This window comes from Suncus etruscus, chromosome 16 (assembly GCF_024139225.1).
Source record: "Suncus etruscus isolate mSunEtr1 chromosome 16, mSunEtr1.pri.cur, whole genome shotgun sequence".
Taxonomy (NCBI): Eukaryota; Metazoa; Chordata; class Mammalia; order Eulipotyphla; family Soricidae; genus Suncus; species Suncus etruscus.
In genome coordinates, this window is record NC_064863.1 from 1,403,571 (window position 1) to 1,411,831 (window position 8,261).

The 8,261-nt window shown below is 34.1% G+C and overlaps 1 non-coding gene across 1 annotated transcript; it reads right to left on the bottom strand.

The window, feature by feature from the left end:
• Nucleotides 1-5,801: 5,801 nt before the first annotated feature.
• LOC126032871 (U4 spliceosomal RNA) lies at nucleotides 5,802-5,946 on the bottom strand. The gene has a single exon (XR_007504032.1). It is a non-coding gene; the product is annotated as a U4 spliceosomal RNA (small nuclear RNA).
• Nucleotides 5,947-8,261: the final 2,315 nt, after the last annotated feature.

The following is an 8,261-nucleotide window of genomic DNA, read 5'->3' on the forward strand; positions in this document are numbered from 1 at the left end:
TTTCTATTTCCCTGTTAGACAATTGAAATTGAATGTGAATGTGGTAGAGGAAAATGAGTATTACTTTTTAAAGATCAAACTAGGGACTGGAGACATATGACAGCTGGTAAAACACTTGCCTTGCATGAGGCTGACCCCAGCACCCCATGTGGTCCCCTGAACCCTGCCGGGAATAATCGGTGAGTAGAGTCAGGAATATGCCCTGAGCACTGCTGGGTGTGGTCCATAAACCGGAATGTGTGTGTGTGTGTGTGTGTGTGTGTGTGTGTGTGTGTGTGTGTGTGTGTGTGTGTAACTAAAAACATCTGTGCTGCTGCTAAAATAAGCAGTAAAAAATCCCTCCATTACTTTTTATTTTACTCTTTACATGTTAAAAACAACTTGGTACTTTAGACTAAATCTTTACTGGTATTTAATGTCCTAAATTAAATCTATCATTACTTTTATCTTTTGGCCATTGCTTATAGGTTTTCAATAAAATGAAAAGTAAGATGTAAGAACTTATTTCAAAGTAATAGAACAATTTACTTCAAGCCAATGATTGGGCTCTTATAAAGAAAAAAATCCCTGAGACTTCATACTGCAGTTATTATTGTGAAGAAAAAATAAGGAGGCTTTAATTTGAAAGCCAAATAGTTAAAAAAATAAATAAAGGAAGGAAGCATAATAGCAGGGGTGGCGAACAAGTTCGACACAAAGAGCCAAAATTTTAAACTGTGAGAGTCAGAGAGCCACACCACGAGGTGACCTGCCAACACAGACAAACACTCACACAAAAGCATATAATTTTAACAATAACATATTAAACACATATTGCATTTTGCCATTTTGAGTGAGGGTCAAAATCCTGCAGTGATGGTGAGGGTGTGCTGCGTCCTCCACACTAAAAACTCACGGCCAGATGTGACCCAACATGTGACACACGGGTCCCCGGCTCGCTGGCCCGTGCAGTTGTTTCCGAGGGATGGGAGACGGGAGGACGCAGCTGGAGATCTCTCCTCAGAGGTCCCTCCTCAGAAGCAGCAGAACAAAATCCAAACTTGGCGAAGAACCACAGTATACAAAATGATGATCAGAGGCAAAGAGCCGTATTCGTTTTGGCTCGAGAGACGCGTGTTTGCCACCTCTGCATAATAGAGTATCTGCCTTAAGGATCATTTGTTTATTCATGCTTCACAATGCACACTACATACAAGAACTATCGTTTGTCTAATGACTAATAAACATTAGATTTATTTTAGATTTACTGAATAACTTTTTGCATCCTGTAGGGGAATTATGGATCATCCATGACCCATTCTTACTTAAATCATTCTAGGACACCACACAATAGAAGTTGTTTCTATATTTAGTATTTTGTATATTCTCAAGATATTAAAGCAGAATATATGTATATTGATAGATTAGATATATAGATAGATGATAGGTAGATAAAAGGATGACAAGGAATAATGCTATATCATGTCTTTGCTTGGTTTTCTAATTCTAATGTATAAAAATACAGCCAAGATACCCTTCAACAGATGAATGGCTAAAGAAACTGTGGTACATATACACAATGGAATATTATGCAGCTGTCAGGAGAGATGAAGTCATGAAATTTTCCTATACATGGATGTACATGGAATCTATTATGTTGAGTGAAATAAGTCAGAGAGAGAGACAGAGATGCAGAATGGTCTCACTCATCTATGGGTTTTAAGAAAAATGAAAGACATTCTAGCAATAATAACTTTCAGACACAAAAGAGAAAAGAGCTGGAAGTTACAGCTCACCTCATGAAGCTCACCACAAACAGGGATGAGTTTATTTATAGCAATAATTACATTATGAATTATCCTAATAATGAGAATGTACGAGGGAAATAGAAAGCCTGTCTAGAGTACAGGCGGGGATTGGGTGGGGAGGAGGGAGATTTGGGATATTGGTGATGGGAATGTTGCACTGGTGATAGGTGGTGTTCTTTACATGACTGAAACCCAAACACAATCATGTATGTAATAAAGTTGTTTAAATAAAAAATTTTAAAAAAGAAGTAGTGACATAGTTTACCATGCAGGTAAAAATAAATGAAATAGAAATTGCATTGTGATAGCCACAATAACTGTATAATTGAATAAAGACCCTTTTTTTTTTTTTACTTTACTAAGTCTTCTATTTTACAAAAATCTCCTAGCAGTGATCACTGATACTTTTACCAAAAACCAAGACTTTAATTTCATAATTATCATGAAGCAAAAATAGTTTAATAATGTCATACCAGTTAAAATTATTGGCACTGAATTCTCTTTCTAAAGTTGACCATGATAAATAAAAATGAGTACAGAATATTTAAAAATGTGCCTTTCCCCCCTCTAAAAACTTGTGTAATTTCTCCCCTGGTTAAATGAGAAAATAATAATGAGGGAGAAACAATAATGAATTCAATTTTTAAATTTTTTACTCCTTATGACTAATTGTTATAATCACTATTAGGCATTAATTTATTTAATCTCCCACATTTCTCAAGAAATCATTTTTATTAACCCATTTTATGCAGATAAGTAAAAGGAAGAAAGTGCACTTATAAAACTAGGGCAACAAGATGCCTTGAAGAAAGTCATAATAATCCCATTATTACTTTGAGTGAGATTGATGTTGTCAAGTTAGTATGGAGTTTTTAGAATTTTGAAATAGTGTTTTTTCCAATTCCTGTGGTTGCTGTAGAGGTGTGTTGAATTCTCTGGGATGCATTGATAAATCAATGATTATTGAAGAAAGCTTGTCAGTGGTACTAATCCTGATGTAATCCCTCCAGTCATGACCTTACTTCCAAAAATAACCTAACATTTTAACAGGGAATGAGATTACTGGATAAAAGGGCAAACTCATGCATAGATAAAAGTCAGAGTTACCATCTGTGTAACCCAAAAAATTTCTGAGGCTTATGTTTCTTTGTACAATGAAGTCTAATTTCTTTAAACTTATTTTTATAGACTCATTTATAAATTCTGAGTTTATCATATCTGTATATTTAAAAGCAAATAAACAAATGGAGTCTGGGAGATAGTACTGGGGTTAGTGGTACATTCACCTGTCCCAATTTCATCACCAGCACCACATAGTTATGAAGATCAGCAGTTGTAACCTTCAAGGGTCCCCAAAGTACAGTCACAGTTACTCTAGCAGTCTACATCTTTAGTGAAAAGTTAGATAGCAAAATAAAAATAATCACTCAATCATTGAAGGGAGATGACCAAGTTATTAAGGTCTCAACTTTCTTCTGGTAAGAAAAATAGCTTCCTTTGAGAATTCTAAATCTTGGCCCTGCCCCCATTGGATTTCTTTTTTTATCTGAATTAAACTACATTGTGGCCTAAGGACCATCATTTTTATAAATTAATACAAAATATATAATCTTATGCTTTATAACAAGTGAATATATGCATGCCCAAACTAGTCAAATATTCAATTTAAAAGTTGCAGAAAATTTATTTTAAGATATTAACATAGATAATAAAATCCTATAAAGAAGAATGGTACCAATTTAGAGTATGTGGTGGGACAATAGTTTTTAGACCTAATTGTTCATTCATACCATAAGCATTTTAGTTAATTCTAAAAACCAAAGAAGGATATGTGTAGTCACAATCAATACTTGTATTATAAAGTAATACAAGAGAAGCTAAGCAACATGCTAAAGTATATAGCCTTGGATTCTCAGCCCAGTTTCCGTGTGTAAATGGTACTATATGTGTATCTTTCCTGCCTTTAGACAGGGAAACTTGAACATATCTCATTCATACTGTAAGCCCAAATTCATGCAAGAGAAGAGGATGCACTTAGAAAGCACCCTTTTCACTCCTTTGTCAACACCATCACTGCATCTTAGTTTCCCAACTTCTCCCACATTTGAAAGAAAGACCCAAATAACATATCGTCCATAGTACCTAGCACAATGATTGGCATATAGTAACAGAACTACTTCTAAGAATTTGCCAATAAAAATATAATCATAATGAATAAACAGAAACAATGAGTTTTTTATCACAAAGGTCACAGAGCTGGATTCAGAAATTGATGCTTTGGAAACTTCTCTCCATGAAGACTCCATCAAAAATTGAAACAATATAAAGTAATTAGGGAAGAGGAATGAGATTTTTCATTCTGTTAATCAATTGCTTATGATCCTAATAACTTCAGTCTCTTGCATCTTCAACTTTTTCTCAGCTTCTGTATAAACTTTCTTGCTTCTGAATAAACTTTCTTGGGATCTTAATTCGGAAATGTAGAACATCACTTGAGAAATTTTACTCTTCGAAGGAAAATTAAGTTGAAAATTAACGTGATGCACTACTTAATTTTTCTTGCTTGTCCTTGTCTATTTCTTTAACAACCTTTTGACTTGCCTCCACACTTTTACCATCTTTTCTTGAGTAATAGGGATTTCATAAATGCTTTTGTTTCATTGGTTAGTATTATAAATTCCATTGTTTTGCTTTTATCTTAAAAGCAGTACATGATCTCTAAAGACTTGCAAGGATGTTTTGACATTGTAATTTAATGTGGCAATGTGGTCTCAATAATCTTTCAGCGACATTGTTTTACCTTTGTCATGACATTGTAAAATGGTCTCTCTAGGCTTACATTTGCCATCGCCTTGACATTGTAATACGGTCTCTATAGATTTGCATTAAAATTTGTTTTGTCACTGTCTTGATATCATAATGTCCTCTCCATGGACTTCGCTTCACATATATCATCCACTCCAAAGGCTTGCATATCAGCCCCATTAGAAGAGCAATGTGCATTGTTAACTTTCCTTTCAGGTGAATTGGGAAAGATCTTTCCTGGTTTCTACTTAACAGTAAGTAGTACATCTCATCAATAACTATTTTCAAATTCTTTTATCTCAACTCTTCCCAAATCTAATTCCTGATGCAAGGTTTTTACCAAGAAGTAAAGTGGACAAATTTCCATTAGGTAAACTCTTCCTGAACATTTTTTTTTATTTTTAATGTTAAAGTCACTCACTTTAAAAGCATTAAATTGGAGCAGATCATAAGGGAGTTTGCGTCTCTCTAGCTGATAATAAGAAACTATTTTGTAGAGTAAATCCAACATGTACAATAGCAGAGAGAACATTAGAAAGAAAAAAATCCTGACACCCTCTCTACTCAAAATACCTTGGAAAGTTCTGTTTCTCTTTTCAGCAGCATCAGATTAAATGCTTGCTACTTTGAACAATATCACTATACATATCATCTTTGCCTGGTTTATATAATCTAAATATTCTAGTAGTACACAGAGCCCCTGTTTTCATCTATTCCTCTACATATGTACCTCAATGTATCACTTTTAGCCAAAAAATGCAAACTTAAACAAAAGAATCCTATTTATTGCCATAAGATTTTTTCTCCAGACCCGCCTAAAGGGGAATTTTTAAATTTAAACCCCTAAGATAAGGATGATAAATTGAGTGTGAACTTATAGTTGGTCTATGCTTAGAATATAGCCCCAGCTTACTAAATAATCACATACACCCTCCAGTGTCATTGGAACATAGAGCAAGATTCGAATATTTAGTGAGTTCCTACATTATACCAAACAGTGTGCCAAATAATCTATGTGTATAATCAGGGTGCTCTAAATCCATAAACCCTACAAATTCTCATTATCTTTATTTTCCATTAGAGGATCGGTCCAAGTGACTTCTTGATCCAAAACATCTATCACAGACTAGCAACATGAGTAGGCCTACTTCATTTGGACATCTGATCAGTTATTCTAATTAACATTTAAATTCTATCTGAATTTAACTTACTCAGAAAGTATTGCTTCTTTTAAATACAAATTAAAGTATTAAAAACATTGGCATTTAGAAGTACTTATGATTTTGTTTTTAATCAGCAATAATCACACCTCAGATACACCTCATTGGCTACCATACTGCCACTGTGCATTTTAAATAGGTACTAGGAGTACCTATGATTTTGGAACCAAGAAAAACAGGTTTATTTTTCCTTTCTCTTGACACTTGCTGCATATCTTTCAAAGTAGCATTTATATTCACCACAACTTCAAATGTATAATCATTATTACATCTGGTTCTATAATTGGCTATTTAATATCTTAAGTGCATATATTAATATATCATACTTATATATTTTCTACAGTTTTGATCATTATATTTCAATATAATTGCTTTATTAAAATAATTTACCATGCCCACATATCAACTATTTTTGTTTTTATTTGTATTTGTATGATGTTTTATTTAGAACAAATAAGTTTTTACTAAATAATTTTTTTTGGTTTTGGGCCACACCCAGTGATGCTTAGGGGTTACTCCTGGCTATGCACTCAGAAATTGTTCCTGGCTTGGGGGAACCATATGGAACTCCGGAGGATCAAACCACAGTCCATTCTACGCTAGTGCGGACAAGACAGACACCTTACCGCTTGCACCACTGCTACAGCCCCTACTAAATACATTTTTATAAATGGGAATTTCCCTTTCCTCTGTTAAAATGACTAATTATATTTTATAGCTATAAAATATGCAACTATTTGATTAATAGGAATCTTAGCTCATATTCCAAATTTTAGGAATGCTAAAATAAGGAGTATTAAATGTCATGTCTTGTCAAAAGCTATTTTCTTAAGAGATCGGTCATCACTAAGTGATCAGGAATTTTCTTTGAGGACCAACCTTCTAGAAGAATAAAGCAGCCTTACACAGAGCTCATGGCAGTTCTCACTCTAGGAAGAGGCTGCATGAGGGCATGGCCCGCATGTGGAAAGAATATAGCTTTGAAGTCACATTGTGGTATAGGTTATTCTTAGGCACCTGCAAGCGTACACTATTCTGCATCTCACTCAAACCTGTTGACTTACACTATACACAGTGCAATATTTCAATAAAGAATGACACCCTAACAATTTCATCAAACAAAAAATATTAAAACTTACAATAACGGAATTCAGCAATATTTCATGAATTAAAATTATTGACCTTGGGTCACTGAACTTACTTGATTGCTAAGTTTTCTTTACTCTATGTTAAGAGTATATCACTGGCTTGTTATTATAATTACATAAAATACATGTGCAAAGATACTTTGCAATGAATGCCTTCTAGATATGGGAAAATATTACAGCTATCTACTTGGTTCACAGAGTTCTGAATCCTTGACAGATTTTCTGGAATACTCAAAATCACAACTACGGTCAACACTATTTTACTGGGTGGTAAAGAAAATTATTTCTACAATTCCTGTTTCCTACAATAATGGAATGTCAATGGTCTAACCTGAGACAATTAAATTAACACATTTAATTTTTATATTAATTCTATTGGTTTTCCTCTAAAGATGAGGAAACTAAATCACAGAAAGGTTAAGCAAGTTGCTGAAGACCACACAGCCACTAACTTACAAAACTAGAAGACATCTGCTGCAGCTTCACTTCAGTGTAATTTTGATTATTAAACGGTGCTCCTTTATGAGACTGAAAAAATAAAAATGTTTGAGCATAGTACCTATGAAATACAATATTTTACTTTAAAATAAATTTAAATACCTCATTAGCAGTAGAAAAATGCTCCTCCATGTTCACATATGCATGCACGCACACACACACACACACACAAATCACAGAAAACAGAAAAGATAAATTCCGCCATTTGTAATAATACATATAGAATTGGAAGGAAGTATAGTGAGTGAAAAAAACCAAAAGGAGTAAGATAAATGACGGCTGATTTCCCTCATATGTAGGAGATGAGGGAAAAAGTAAGGAAAAAAATCAAGGGGATTCTGACTGTACAACTGAAATTACTAGAAGAGGAGGTAAGAGGTACTAATGGGTAAAGGGTTTTTAAGGGACTGTACTGAAGGGTTATTGGACTTCGTTGGTGGGAAGTTGTGTTTTGGCAATGTATGTTTAATGAGGTTTAACTCTATATCCCAAAACATATTTAATGTAAACTAATAGTATCTTAATTTGAGGGAAAAAGTTTTCTTCTACTTTCCTATTTACTTTCTGATTTGACCTTTCCAATTATTGATTTCTGATTACTTTTCTGATTTGTCCACTCTCATTACTTCACTACTAGCAGAACCCGGGGCTCCAAAATGAAGATCTGGTGAGATGCAGGTCTGGAAGCAAATGTTGACACAAGAAATAATCCACAGAGTGAACAGGTATAAGAAGGAGCAGGAAATGCAGCACTCAAGCAAGGAATCCAACCACACAAGCTTTCTGACCTTAAGAAGGAATGC